The sequence below is a fragment of the Gobius niger genome (assembly GCF_951799975.1).
Source record: "Gobius niger genome assembly, chromosome: 9".
In the NCBI taxonomy this organism is placed as follows: Eukaryota; Metazoa; Chordata; class Actinopteri; order Gobiiformes; family Gobiidae; genus Gobius; species Gobius niger.
Window position 1 is genome coordinate 4,095,166 of NC_136860.1, and position 16,330 is coordinate 4,111,495.

The 16,330-nt window shown below is 43.3% G+C and overlaps 1 protein-coding gene across 12 annotated transcripts in view; it reads right to left on the reverse strand.

Moving 5' to 3' along the window:
• tns1b (tensin 1b) overlaps positions 1–16,330 on the reverse strand; it is a 256,725-nt gene that overhangs the window by 196,210 nt on the left and 44,185 nt on the right. The window lies entirely within an intron of this gene.

Consider the following 16,330-nt stretch of genomic DNA (forward strand, 5'->3'; position numbering starts at 1 on the left):
TGGAGCTATAATAATTCTGCAAACTTACAAGTGACTGTGAGCTGCATTAGAGCGGAGATGATGAGAACCAGGCTGATAAATGTGTCTTGACTTTATCTTGGAGCCACTTTCTCATTTTTTCGCAGACCGTGAAGTGTGAGCCCCGGAGGGTAGAACCAGGGGGCCCTGAAGGAAGGGGGGGGTGCTTTTGGGGGAAGACGTGTCCAGTGAAGCATGCTCGATCCTGGGGTCCGAACAGAGGTGGGTGGGGGGCGACACGGAGCTCCACAAAGATCATGAATCAAAGGAGCACCAGCGCAAACATGGGCCGGACTGAAGCGGGCCGCGGCGGAGAGAAGCGGGATTATAAACGGAGGGATTTGGGATTTTCCGGCTGCACAGACGACAAGTACAGCTTTATCGAAACGTCAGATTGAAGAAGAAGAACTTTAGAACTCTTTGGATCAGCAGAAGTTAAATTGAATGTTGTTGTGACGCAGTGGGAATGGGGGAAGTTCAGGGGAGTCAAAAGTGGAACCTTGACCTTCCAGTGGAAAAGAGAGGGGGGTGAGCTTTTATCTATCCATTGTGCACAAGCAAACTGTGGTCAAAGTGCTTGATTTCAGTACTTGAGTAAAAGTAAAGATACTTCTGGTCAAATTATACTCCAAAAGTTAAAAAAGAAAGTTAGTCAGTGGCATCGATACCGCACCGGTCAAAGGTTTGGAAACACTTTTTATGTATCGACTATTTCCATTGTGTGATTCTCGTTGAAGACTTTAAACTATGAATGAACACGTGGGGTTATGATGGAAACTAAAGCAATCAAATAAGTCAAAATATTCTCAATGAGCTTCATAAGGTCTTTAGAAGTGAAAACCATTTCTGTGACATCGTGAAGATCAATGAGAAAAGCAAAAGGCGACGATTTGGAAGAATGTATTTCACCTTTTATTTCTTTAAAGGGACTATACAGAGTTTAAAAATGTTAAAATTAAGTATTTTCCTCCCCCTACATGTTCCAGCCATGTCCGAATGTGTAGAATGAGCTCAGACCTGCCTCTAAAATCCTGCACTGTCACTCAGAAAGGTTTTAATTCGGGTCTGAAGTGCCGTCATGCACGAGCTTAATATAGAAGCTGCAGTTACGCATAAGACCTGAGGTGGCAGTAGTGAGCATAAAATGGCTAACTTGCATCTAGCCCCTTTAAAACAGAATTACATACGTGTTCAATATCAGTGGGAATCTTCAATGTCTTGATATAAAAGAAAATCCAATACATAAAAAAGCATTTCCAAACTTTTGATCGGTACAGTACATCTGCACAGCGCCACCTACTGTTCATAGAGTGTGCAATATTAGGGTTTTAACGTGAAACATGTAGAAATACAGTGGAGTAAAAGTTATCAATAAAAATGCTACACTGCAAAAAGTAATCTTAGTTTAATAAAAGAATTTTCTTGAAATAAGTAATTTTTTTTCCTTGATTTGGGAGTCTAAGAAATCTGTCCATGGAGAAGACATTAACACTGTCGCTATCTTCATTTAAGTGTAAATAAGACAGGTGTCTTGAAATTAGACTCTCAAATCAAGGACTAATTTGTTTACTTCGAGATTGATTATTGCAGTGTACTCAAGTCAAGTGAAGTGCAGATCCTCAAAAACTCAGTGTACAGTTCTGCAGTAAATTTACTTTGTTACTAAGACTATCGCAAACTCAACGTGTTCTGTTCAAATGGATAAATGATACAATACAATCTGTCAGTACACGATTACGTAACATGCAAAATCAACTTCGACATCGAACAACAGCACCTTTGAGATAAAGTCAGGAGGGTTGCGCTGTAAGAGCAAACACAGAGAAATATTTGAGAATTACTTCGAGATACTGTACGCTTTGTCGTTGCAGTAACACTACCTCAGTACATGCAGCGCACGTCCACCACAGCCTCAACGCCACATGTTTCTGTCTAAAAACATCTGCAAGACCTTTCCCTTTAATCAGAGTAATCCCTTCACCGAGAGGAAGAGCGAGCGAACCACAAACAAGCACAGCCCAGATTACAATGGTCAGATCCGCTCAGTTAAAGTGATAGTCTGGATGTTTTACAAATGATATAAAATGTGCAAAATCAACCACCTGGTCTTGCGTTTTGATGTAAATTAAGTGAAAATATATATATATCATTTTTATGTATAGTACTTCCTTCCCGGATCTCAGCAGCTAATCAGAGTCTAGTCTCCTCCCGCGTTGACCAATGAGATGAGCTTTTCCTGTGAACCAGCCTGTCAGGTCCAATCAGGAGGGAGGGGGAGGAGCTCGATCATTTACTTTGGAAAATTCTATTCCTTCTCTCCTCATTTTGCAATCAAAGAATGGCTGTCTGGTGTTTTGCTTTATTTTTTTTACTTCTTAGCCCCCGCCTTGACCGAAGCGGGGGTTCTCTGGTTTGGCTTTACCCAAATCTAAAAGCTTTCTGGAAAAAAAAAAAGAGAGTCAAAAAAGCAACAAAATCGAGACGTAAACAAGGTTAAAAACGCAACAAGAAAGTGTCATACACGTAAAACAAAAAGATACAAAAAAGTGACGACAACGCAGTTTCAGTAAAACAAAATAGGAGAAAATATGTTTGGTTAAAGTTAAGAGGTTAACACAATACACAATAAATTTGAGTTTAGCAAATGACTTTCTAAATAATTCATAATAGAGATGACTACTGTGGCCTTGAGCATCAGAAAAAGAATGAGTTTTATTGCCATTGTCGGTGAATGTTACATCACAAACTTCACATTTTCTTCGGTTCAACATGAAACATGAAATAAATTAATAATAAAGCTATTATGACACATCACAACATTGTTTAAAGCTGAAGAAAAGTTGATTCATCATTATTAAAGCCCTTTAAAGTCTGAATATAACATCATAGGACAATTCATCTGCAGAATAAAGCATCACCTCAGGTTGTTGGTAAAACCCTCTCACGTCCTTGAGCATAAATAGCTTTCTTCATGTACAATAATGTCTATTGATCGACCATTTCAAACCCATTTAGAGCTCCCAAGGTTCATCTGAAGATTGATTATGTTATTTGAATCAATTCTACATTACACTGACCAGAGCTTTTCTTACAAACAAACGTATCCTTTTTAAAGACCACATCTCTGTTCCTTAAATCGATCTGTGTGAGGTTCTTTATGGACACTCTGACATTTGGTTAAAATCCTCGTCCAGAAGCCTCTCCTTCTGTCGCCTCCTCAGACCGTTTTTGCGCTTGTGCATTATTGATGAGGTTTGGAGGTCCCACGCATCAGGTTTCTGTCTGTTCTTCTTTCATCGAGCAAAACTTCAAATTTTCAAACCATTTTCAGACAACCTCACTTTGGAATTTTACTCTAACTTGAAATAGTGTTTGTGTCTGGAAAACGCATCCTTGTGCAGCCATTTATCTTTCACTTTCCATTTGAACTCTGGGATTGTGTTGAAAAGGCTCTTTCCCAACATGACAGATACAGCAGAAGTCTTGCAGTGAAGCTCGTCCTTGCACAGAATAAATCCAGTGAATTGTCTGGACTTTCAAAACGCAGAAGAGCACCCCCTGATGACATCATCAGGTGGCACAGAGCGTTTAGGAATTCTTGAGAAGAATAAGTACAAACCAGAAGAGTCCTCCAAATGACCAAAGTCCTTAAAGGGGGCCTATTATGCAAAATCGACTTTTTCAAGCTTTACATCATGTTATTAAGTCATTCCCTCATTAAAACCATGCCTGAAGTGTTGCCTTGGCACATTCACGTATTTTCGAGTAATCTGTAGAAACTCTGATGGCGGCCATTTTAGGGATAAAACGCCTGATTCCTTCAGGAAACGCCCTCGACCTCCAGGATACGCCTCCGACCTTTCGTCACCAGCCGAGTAACCAACCACTGCCCCTCAGCAGAACCCCCTCCCTGCAGTGTCTAGCCCTAAGATGTAAACAGAGTCATCATGGAGGATTAGCTTCATGTGTTGTGAACCGGAGCCACAGCAGACTTTTACAAAGACACACATCAGTGTTTCTGTTACCGAAACACCCAGGATTAAAACCGGTGACAAGAACACTTATTTCAGTGTCTGGTTCTGCGCTGGGCCTTGATGATGCACAGAGCCTCCGGAGAAAGCTAATGCTAAGCTAAACCTCGAGTCATCACGTGAAAACGAGAAATATGCACACATAAAGTCAATAAAACCACCACACACATAAAGAACCGTTTAACAATGATCACACACGGAGCCAGGCTTGTTGATTTGGAAGTTTATTGCTCACATTTCATCTACAATGGGTCATAGCCGAGTGGTTTTCTCCCGGAGCTAACAAGCTAGCCGCGACAAGCTAACGGGAAAATTCACTGAATACAAGCAGCATATTATGCATTGAAAACGTCACTAAAACAGGCAACTGCTTGAAGCAGCCTTTATGATGATCACACACGGAGCCTGGCTTGTTGATTGTGTAGTTTATTGCTCACATTTCATCTACAGTGAGTCGTAGCCGAGTGGTTTTCTCCCGGAGCTAAGGCACTATTAGCCGCGACAAGCTAACAACCTTCACCTTCACAACATTCATTGAAAACAGGCAGCATATTATGCACAAATAACGTCAATAAAGCCGGCAACTACTCGAAGCAGCCTTTACGATGATCACACAATGAGCCTGGCTTTACACATTTGTGGTTTATTACAGACTTTTCATCAACAATGAGCTGTAGTCGATTATAACAAGCTAACGGGTAACCTCGAAAAACCATTGTCCACTTGCACAGATAATGTCCGTCTTTGAATCGTATGGGCTCCTGCAGATCCTGGTGTCGTCCATGGGGGTATAGTTAGAGATCCATAGGGCATGGCAGATGCAAAGAGATAGCCTCCAAACAGCAGTTATTTTTCAGGCAAGAGCCCCTTCCAAGCGTCCGGTGTGGAAGGTTTGTTTCCAAATAATATCCTGTGTGGCCATTGTTCACAAAGTGATAAACAGTAGGTCCTTTCCAACAATAAAAATTAAAATGCACCGATCGTAGTTTCAATACTTGAGACAACGAGCGGAGTGTTGTTGTGATGCCACAGACAGCGTGTGGAGGGGGCGTGTCGGAAAGGGTCAGAGGTTTTTAAAGAGACAGAGGCCTATTTCAAGTCATTTGCTAACGCCATTTTGAAAGAGCAATTTTATACAAGGCAGTTATTCTAATTTACTGCATTTACAGACCAACAGAAGGTTTCGTCATCATTGTAGTGTCCTATAGACTGGTGCTATGTGGCTGAAAAAAGCATAATACCCCCTCTTTAAATCATCTCAGCAGATCTGTGCTATAAGTGTGTGGGCGGTGGTACAGTGGTTAGTGCTTGTGCTTCAGCTAGAAGGTCCCGGGTTTAATCAGGTTTCCCCTACCACTCAAAATATGTACGATGTTTTTAGTGGTACAAGTGGGAACGACAAATGCAAATTAGCCCATGGCTACAATCTGGCTAACCAACGCGAGTCCCATAATGTAAACACCCGATGGAGCGACAGGACAGAGCAGTGAGTCAATCAAAACGTGTGTTAGCGTGTGTTTTAGCGTGTGTTTTAGCGTGTGTGTTAGCGTGTGTGTTAGCGCGTGCGTTAGCATGTGTGTTAGCGTGTGTGTTAGCGTGTGTTTTAGCGTGTGTGTTAGCGTGTGTGTTAGCGCGTGCGTTAGCATGTGTGTTAGCGTGTGTGTTAGCGTGTGTGTTAGCGTGTGTTTTAGCATGTGTTTTAGCGTGTGTGTTAGCGTGTGCGTTAGCATGTGTGTTAGCGTGTGTGTTAGCGTGTGTTTTAGCGTGTGTGTTAGCGTGTGTGCTAGCGCGTGCGTTAGCATGTGTGTTAGCGTGTGTTTTAGCATGTGTTTTAGCGTGTGTGTTAGCGCGTGCCTTAGCATGTCTGTTAGCGTGTGTTTTAGCGTGTGTGTTAGCGTGTGTTTTAGCATGTGGGTTTGCAAAATACCCCCATAAAATACTTATATTTCTCACAAAAGTGAGAAATAGTGCTCCATAGTGGTAGAGGTACAATATATCTATATAGAGCGGCTCGGTAGCACAGCGGTTAACACTTGTGCTTCACAGCTAGAAGGTCCGGGTTCGAGTCCCACCAAGGACGGGGTCTTTCTGTGTGGAGTTTGCATGTTCTCCCCGTGTCTGCGTACGTTTCCTCCGGGTACTCCGGTTTCCCCTACTACAAAAAACACGTACAATAGGCCAGTATGAACGAGAGTGTGTTTGAGAGTGCGCATGAGGAACTACGGATGGAAATTAACCTAAGGCTACTATCCGGTGTGGCTTGTTCATTAACTTGCACTGTCCCGACCAAATAAACCAATGAACTTTGTATAATATATTACTTTGGGATGGCTAAAATAGCAGGATGCAGCCCTTTAATATGCACTGTCCCGACCAAATAAACATAGAAAATAAATGAATGTAAAAAATATCATGGTTAAAATTAATCCTTAAATTTCTTATTTGTCTGTTTCTCATTCTGCCTGCAGAGGGCGCTCCTGCCTATTTGAAATCTTACACCATCACAGTCCACGAATATATACGAGACATATATGTAAAAAACATTAAAATGGACAAATCCTGCATTAACGGGGCTAGACACAAGTTAGCCATTTAATACTCACTACTGCCACCTCAGGTCATACGTGTAACTGCAGCTTCTATATTGAGCTCGTGCATGACGGCACTTCAGACCCGAATTAACACCTTTTTGAGTGACAGGGCAGGATTTTAGAGGCAGTTGTGGTGAACAGGTCTGGGCTCCTTCTACACATTAGGACATGACTGGAACATGTAGGGGAAGGAAAATACTTAATTTTAACATTTTTAAACTCTATATAGTGCCTTTAAAGTTTGCAGAAAATGTCTAAATGTTTTCCCTGAAGTGATTTGATTCACAAACCTGCCACATTCATCTTCACCGGACCAACATCAAGCCTATCATTTTGAATATTTTGGACACCTTTATTAGTCATGTGACCTGAGTTTCAAATGTGCTGAGAGAGAAGACAATGGTGGACTTTGTGGCAGTTTGTATTTCACGTCGCTAGGACCAGCCATTACAGAGATATTAACTGATCAGAGCACTGCAAAACGACCAAAGGGCAAAACTGCACGAATGATCCAAAGTATCAATCTTAATAACAGCTTCAAAAAGTCTCATGATGTGTCTCCTTAAAGTTATAAAACGCAAAGTACCAACGCTCAAAAGTACTACACAATCATGCATAAGTTGAATTTGAAAGCGTTTGCAGAATGTGTCCTTGTGCGTTGAGTCTTTCCCAGGACTGTCCCGCGGAGCTGAAGGGGGGAGATGACAGGCTCCACGTCTGCTTCCTGCATCACCGTCTCCGTCACATTACTCTGGATCTGCTCTACAGTTACTGATGTCTTCCCCAGATGGACTCCGATTCCCATGATGCCGAGGGACAAGAAAGTGCACTGGATCCACTGGAGCAACAAAATATGTCTCCGAAGTGGAGAACGGAGGCTTGAGAAACACAATTGTGGGGAGGGTTTACAATTTACATGAAATAATGTGAAGAAAAGACGGTCAGGAGCGAGACCGGGCTGGTCCGGATTTGTAAATGTCCTAAAGTAAACAGCTGGAATGACACACTGAAACAGGGAAAAGAAGCCTTAAACGGCACGCTAACAAATCAATGGCCCGGGTGCACCTTAAATGTCATTAAAAAGCAGGTATTTGGATTGAAACTGGCATTAAATCTGATTTTTTTTTTTCATGGATTGAAAATATAGTGTTTGGGAATCAAAATGGCATTGAAAAGCATTAACATCATAACCCTCGCCTGAATAGACACATTTTCTCCAGGTCAGCTTTACCCAAATCTAAGGCTTCTTGAAAAAAGCATCAAAATAGCAACAAAGACAAGACAAAAATGCAACCAAAAACGCCATAATAAAGTGACAAAAAACGTCGAAAAGGTGACAAAAGAGCGGCAAAATCACAATAAACAAGTGACAAAAAAAGCAACAAAAGACCAACAAGAACGTGACAAAAATGTGAAGAAAACACAACGGGAACATGACAAAAAAGTGACGCGGCACCGGCATGAGGACATGCTACAATTTTGTAGCTTTCAAATGAGGCGTTTTGGGTTATGCTGAACTGGATAAAATGCATTTATACTTTACTTATTCATGGAAAGATCTCGAAAGTTATACACAATTGTTCAAAAATACTCCAATAATGCTCTGACTATAGAATCCACTGAGACACTGCAACTACAACTGCTAATACAAATTTGAATACGAAAACTTTACTTAAACTGGTGCCAGATAGTGCTGCCCCCTTTTGGTCGTTTGGTCCACTTATTGGTCGATGACGTCGTGGCGGATCAAGATTTTCCTTGGTCGACTAAATGCAGCCACTTTAGGGTTAGGGGCAGTAATTATGCATATCCAAGTCTCAACACGTGTCGACCTTACAGCCTTTATGTCAGTGTGACACCTCATTTGAAAGCCAAGACCTTCTAGTTTCTATAAAAATGTGTGAGATCTGTGTGAGTGAAACACAACTTACACCACATTTGCTGTTCCAAACCCAAACCCCCTGATCAGGTAACAAGTTCAGAGACCTACAAATCCCCAAATTTCTTCTTCTGAAACACTGGAGAGGCACCAAGAGCCCCCACACCTGCAGCACCGTGGAGGCGTCACAAGAGGCGCAAATAGGAAACAAAAAAGGGACAAACGAGGAGGCATCCGGGCAAGACTCGCAGCTAAGCCACACACGCCTTCTATCCAACTAATGTTTGTTCACTGGAGAATAAGACGGATTACAGTACGATCTTCCCAGAAGACGGTGAAAGACTTTTTGTCATCTTTTGAAGATGAGAAAGAGCGAGAGGAGGCGGCGGGAGCGGAGGGAGCTGCGCAGGAGGAAGAAGGAGGAAGCGACCGAAAGCATGCTGGTCATTTTTATCCCACAATGGCGGCACACTCAGGACTAACCCAACTTCTGATCTATTATTGTACAATGCCACTAACTTACTTACATTAGACTTGTTGTTACCTGATCAGATTGGTCGCTACAGCAGAAGAAGAAACAACCAAAGTGAACACGATTACTTAAACCTGTGTTATTGAAGGGAATTTCTCTGCATGTTTAAAAGCTAAAAAAGTTGAATATTTCTCAAACATATGTCTCTGTAAACGCTCTTGGACCTCATTTTGCCATAAATCTCAATAAACCTTTATCTTCGATCCCATTTCAATTTTACACCGACCATAAATGAGCCTCATTATTGCGCAGGGTCCTTTGTGGCGCGCGGGTTGAGCCGGAGCACATATGCAGCTCATTCAGCTCCATTCACAGAGCCCGGACCCCATTCTCTTCAATGGGACGTCCTCTCCTCTGTAGTCAATCAGTGACCGGGGTCCAGGGCGCACGGCTGGGGGGCTTTCAGATGCATCACCCCCCCCCAGGTCCGACCCCGCGGCCCCCGCCCCAAAAGAAAACCCTCTCATTAACTCTTCAAGTGCTGAGCAAGACCGTCCACAAGCGGGACGTCCCATCAAAGAGCGACAGGACGCTTTCATCTGGAGGACAGAGAAAGAGAGAGAGAGCTTATTCAGGGGAAGATCTCACACAAATCTTCACAAATCCTCCAGAAAACAATACACTTTTGAAATGACGCCGTCACTTTGAACTGACAGAGAAATCAACTGTTACTTTTCCAACGACGACAAAACTTTGCTGAAACTGAAGCCGAACAAATGAACCTTAAAGTTCACTCTTCTGTGACTTGGGTTTATCCACAACAATCCTGCTGCAACACGACTCAGAGGAACTGGGACAAACATGAACCTACATTAGCTGCAATTTCTTTGTATTTGTATAGTTACAGATTTTATAGCACTCTATTATGTATTACAAATGCATACAAGGGTGCGGCAGAATCGAGTTCTAAGGCCCAGCAGAAATCTGAAGTTCTGTCTAAAGGTCAGAACACACTACCTGACTTTTCCAGTCTTAAACGATTTCATATAGAACTACACGACTGGATTTAGTGCAATTATAGAACGTCTGAGGGTTCACACAAAACGACTGAGAATCGTAAGAGCGAACTCAGTACACGATTCTGACAAACAGCTGATGTTTTATAACACAGTCTGTCCTTCGAAAACTGAATCCAAAAATCCTAAAAGACAGGCCTGTGTTTGTGAGCGTGGGAAAACGTGTGTGCATCCCGATTGGTCAACGGTGTCAACAACGTCAACAATGTCACAACACCACAGTGCTAGGCTACTGCTACTACGAAGCAACTTGGCTATAGATCTGTCAGATGGAGATAAAAGTCGGCGACTTCCCCAGATGGACTCCGATTCCCATGATGCCGAGGGACAAGAAAGTTCACTGGATCCACTGGAGCAACAAAACACGTCTTCAAAGTGGAGAACGGAGGCTTGAGAAACACGATTGTGGGGAGAGTTTACGGTTTACATGAAATAATGTGAAGAAAAGACGGTCAGGAGCGAGACCGGGCTGGTCCGGATTTCTAAATGTCCTAAAGTGTGGTCACACCGCCTTTGCTCTGCCCCAATCCCGTCAGACCTTGGAAGCTCAGCAGGGAAGGGCCTGGTCGGTACTTGGATGGGAGACCGTTTGGTAACACCAGGAAGCCTAGCGAATGTTGTGAGTGAGTGGTTGGTGGTGGTCGGAGGGGCCGATGGTGCAGACTGGTTGCCTCGCTTCCGTCAGTCTACCCCAGGGCAGCTGTGGCTACAATAGTAGCTTACCACCACCGAGTATGGAGTGAACGAATAGTGCAATGTAAAGCGTCTTTGAGAGTCCCGAAAAGCGCTATATAAAACCAATGCCCTCAACAGCTGGAATAACACACTGAAACATGGAGAAGAAGCCTTAAACTTTCAGCTAACGGCGCTCTAACAAATCGATGGCCTGGTGCACCTTAAATGTCATAAAATAGCAGGTGTAGAAGCGGGACGTATTTCAGTGGATTTAGCAAGAAAAGGAGTCGGAGGCGGAGGAGACAGTGGAGAGAGAAGTGAAGCTGAACAGTTAGTCTCCAAACTCAGTAAGTGCCGCTAAACTCTGTTCGTGTTTGAAAAGTGGCTTGAAAAGGTGGTCCTCGTGAACTTTTGGTGATGAAATGAGTTGTTTGTGCCGCTGTTTTGACAAAGAAATGAGAAGGGAGGCGCTGCGGTGTTTTTCTGTCTTTATTTCACTCTGTCATTGACCGCTGCTTTCTGTGTGTTCACATTTGGGACGGTAAAATCACCCACGTTTCTCCTGTGCGTCCAAAATCAAAAACATGTTTGATTTCCTACGACTGGAGTCTAGTCCCGTCTTTCTGTCTTAATGCAGAATTGGTCTGTGACACGACTGAAGAGCAATGAGGCCTCATTCTTTTTACTGAAAAGAAAGAGTGCACTGTCATGTTACTGTCACTCATGACCTGAAGTCAACTCTGAAGAAAGTGAAGTCACCTTTACACTGAGATGGTTGGACTCATGTACACCAAACAGTGGAGCATCTGCTGTGGACAAGGCGCTTTTCTATCTTTGATCTCTATTGAGGTTCAATAGTGAGTCCTTACTGGCCATGAAGGAAACAGCTTAACTGATGAAAGGTTTTTGAGTGGCAAGTAGAGACCTACATCACTTTCTGAAACACTGAAGAGGCACCATGAGCCCCCCACTCCTGTTGAAAGTGCACTTTGAGCTCCTTGCGAAGGGCGTCACAAGAGGTGTTACAGGAAACAAAAAGGGGCAAAACAGGACAGGGACTATAGAGAGCATCCTGACCAGCTCCATCACTGTGTGGTTCTTCTACAGAGGGACTATAGAGAGCATCCTGACCAGCTCCATCACTGTGTGGTTCTTCTACAGAGGGACTATAGAGAGCATCCTCACCAGCTCCATCACTGTGTGGTTCTTCTACAGAGGGACTATAAAGAGCATCCTGACCTGCTCCATCACTGTGTGGTTCTTCTACAGAGGGACTATAGAGAGCATCCTGACCAGCTCCATCACTGTGTGGTTCTTCTACAGAGGGACTATAGAGAGCATCCTGACCAGCTCCATCACTGTGTGGTTCTTCTACAGAGGGACTATAGAGAGCATCCTGACCAGCTCCATCACTGTGTGGTTCTTCTACAGAGGGACTATAGAGAGCATCCTGACCAGCTCCATCACTGTGTGGTTCTTCTACAGAGGGACTATAAAGAGCATCCTCACCAGCTCCATCACTGTGTGGTTCTTCTACAGAGGGACTATAAAGAGCATCCTGACCAGCTCCATCACTGTGTGGTTCTTCTACAGAGGGACTATAGAGAGCATCCTGACCAGCTCCATCACTGTGTGGTTCTTCTACAGAGGGACTATAGAGAGCATCCTCACCAGCTCCATCACTGTGTGGTTCTTCTACAGAGGGACTATAGAGAGCATCCTGACCAGCTCCATCACTGTGTGGTTCTTCTACAGAGGGACTATAGAGAGCATCCTGACCAGCTCCATCACTGTGTGGTTCTTCTACAGAGGGACTATAGAGAGCATCCTCACCAGCTCCATCACTGTGTGGTTCTTCTACAGAGGGACTATAGAGAGCATCCTGACCAGCTCCATCACTGTGTGGTTCTTCTACAGAGGGACTATAGAGAGCATCCTCACCAGCTCCATCACTGTGTGGTTCTTCTACAGAGGGACTATAGAGAGCCCGCCCCACACCAAGAATTTGAGAATAAAGTTACTTTAGAAGTTCGTATTTTGTGCTTCTCTCAAATGTCAATGTAAAGATGTTAAAATGTCCAAAAACAACTTCTTCTGACTTCTAAATGTTTCCTGATGAGCCCTGACCAAAAGTCTCATAAACGTGAAGCGTCGTGTTCCTGTCAGTAACCGCAGCGTGAAAGCCGTCCCGTTCCTCCGCAGAAGTCCGGACACTTTGACATGTCCCGGGGCGCCGCGTCCTCAATGCCGCAGTTTGTTTTCGCTCACAGCTTGGCTCCTCGCGTCCATTCACTCCTCCTCATTCAGCGCCGACAGAGGGGACCCCCAGAGCCGCCCCGCGACCCCACCCCCGACACCAGGACCACCCAAAAAAACAGCCACATTTTCCCAGAGCGACGGCGCAGCCACGAGTCCAGCGTCGAAACACGATCAAAGGACGGTGATGATTCTGAGGTGAGACGATGAGGGGCTTTGTTCAATGTCCACCCAGATCTTAAAGGGATATTTCAGGATTTTTGACAGAGGGCCTCATTTCCTAGTTATCCAGAGTATTATAAGTGATTTGCCTCAGGTGCACTGTGGAGCGGGTCACACTGTTTTTAATGCAGGCTAGCTGATACCATAGAAATGTGCTAGCCTTGCATTAGCCTAGCGCCACGTATGTCTCCAAACAGAAGAACTGCACAAATTACAAAAAAAATATCTCCAGAAATCAGCAACAATCTGGATAACTAGGAAATGAGGCCCTATGTCAAAAATCCTAAAATATCCCTTTAAGTGTCCAAACTATGTTCCAGGAGCCAAGTGTGGCCCTCAAAGTGATTTTTCTTTGGGGAAAAGGCTTCAGACAATGCCCTTTAAAGCCAACATAAATGTGCCGGGTGCATCGATTCGTGAAATTCACTGTTTACAATGAGCTGTCGAAATTAGCCCTCGATGGTAAATATTTCTGCCAGAAAGACCAAACAGAAAGGGCCATTTTAGTGCCAGTCACTTTGAAAACTATGTAATTGGTCAATTATTTTGGACGTAGAAAAACAAGTGACTCCATGAAACAGACACGTCAATACTGTTTATGTTATTACTAGTCCTTAGGCATCAAATATAGATCACAACACAACACCTCCAGCCGTCAGCAGCAGAGGTCAGGATACATTTCTACAGTGCACACTCCAGAACAGTGGGTGGCACAGTGGGTGGCACAAGTAACATTTGGATTATCCTGTTCTGCAACACAAACCTAATGATCAGCTCGACATAGAAAATGTTATTTTTGCAGTGTTCCTTAAAAGGTGGTAAATTTGATCCTTTCTAATGCAGTTGCAGTGACCAAAAAGAGGTTTATTCAAGCTACAAACTGGATTTTGATGTCAATTTCATTTCATGAGTGCTGCGCTGTTTTTGAGATTTAGCTGTAGAGTGCCAACAGTCCAGACCATTTTTCATATTATATTATATTTGTAGCACCGCAGCATATTCTATGTTATAGTTATGGACACATGCTGTGGCTCGTTTGAAAGATGAGACTCTCAGCTCTCTGTAGGTGAAAACAGTTTAATGCTATTCTTATTCGGTTCCTGAGAAATCTAAGCTAAACAGAGGCGAGTTTTGATCAAAATCACTGATTTTTTTTCTGGAAATAGAGATATACAACACTCTCCTTTCTGATTAACTCCTCTCTCCTCTCTCTCCACCTCTCTCCTCCTCTCTCCTCTCTCTCCTCCTCTCTCCTCCTCTCTCTCTCCTCCTCTCCCCTCCTCTCTCTCCCTCTCCTCTCTCTCCTCCTCTCCCCTCCTCTCTCCTCCTCTCTCCTCCTCTCTCCTCTCTCCTCCTCTCTCCTCCTCTCTCCTCCTCTCTCCTCTCTCCTCCTCTCTCCTCCTCTCTCCTCCTCTCTCCTCCTCTCTCCTCTCTCCACCTCTTTCCTCCTCTCCCCTCCTCTCTCCTCCTCTCTCCTCTCTCCTCCTCTCTCCTCCTCTCTCCTCTCTCCCCTCCTCTCTCCTCTCCTCTCTCCACCTCTTTCCTCCTCTCTCCTCCTCTCTGGACGGACACTAATGTTTTGTGAAGAGGCAATTTCCATTTCCATTTCAAGTCCATTTTCAACGACATCATTGTTGACATGTTTTGAAAAACGCATGTTCTCGATCTCTTTTTATGGCGTGTGCATTTAAACAGCCTGGTTCTGGATTGAAGACTTTAACAGGATGTTTCTCAGTCGTCCTTGGATCAATTTTAACCATTTAAAAACTCAACAGAAATGTTAAAATCTCAACTGTTTCGATCTTTCCATGTGAAGAAGCTCTGCTTTGTCAAACGCTCCAGAGAGCTAAGACTAACACCACACATAAGGTGTGTTATGTGCATTAAATTTACACTCAATGTGTTAAGATATTGCATTATAAAAAAGTAAGAATCTTTTTCAACGGCCTTTACTTTCGACCTTGATTTTAAGATCCAGCCCCTGGTCTTTGACGAGGAATTAAATCAATCCACCAGCAACAAAACTGACCAACACCTGCTCTTAGTTCTGGCAAAAGGTTTATGACAGTATTTTCAGAGAGAGAAAGAGAGAAAGACATTATTTAAATCAATCTACCAACAAATACACTGTAAAAACAATAATGGCATACAGTGACTGTGTCTGGTCTGGTCTGAGATACAAACCTCTTTTTTCCAAATGGAACAAGCACATTATTATAATTTATTCTTAATTCAGATTATTTTGTAGTCAAGTGAAGAAAATTGAATGTAAAAATGAATTTGTCTGATTTCCTAGTTCAGGGAGCGTGAGCCACAGAGTCCAGATCTTAACCCCACTGCTGGGAAAGGCTTTGCATAGTGGTCACACTCTCCCATCATCAACATTAGATCTAAGTGACTGTGCTGTAATCAAAGCTAAAGGCGCTAAAACCGAATATTAGAGCGCGTGAGCTTTTTTTGTGGTGACTTTCTTTTTTAGTTAGATTATATTTCTATTTTAAAACTAAACATAACTAATCTTATGGCTGTTATACTGTATATGTCAGAAACCAAAGTAATTATGTATAAGGTACGTTCACAAGCATCAACTCCTTACATTCACGTCACAGAATCACCACCAATAAACGCCATCGTTGAAAATACTTTTCATGTTTGCCTTCTTTTTCCAGAAACTTTTGTTCAGGTTTAGAGAGAAAAGCTTTGCCAAGAACTAAGTAACGTGTTTACCTTAAGAAACTCTTCCCGTAGTCCCTCTGGGGGTAATACAAGTGTTAATGGGATGATTGGAGGGTCTTTCATCTCCCCCTGATGTCTCGGGCCAGAAAACCACAATTGCAGCTTCCCTGCCACCGGACCGGAGTCACCAATACACACTAATGGAATCACGAAGAAGAAGCTAACAGGCTAACGGGCAAAGCTAACTGTGGGCTAGCACCACTTAAACAGTATTTACAGCCAAGTTTGAGTGAAAATAATTATTTCCACTGTATAATTGTATGTACCATGTGTCCCTTTGTCTTTTCTGTCAGCGTAGTATTTACTCTCACGGACAATTAATGAGTAAAAAAATCGCAACTTGCTACGACACCTGCAGTGGCGCTTATGGCCTC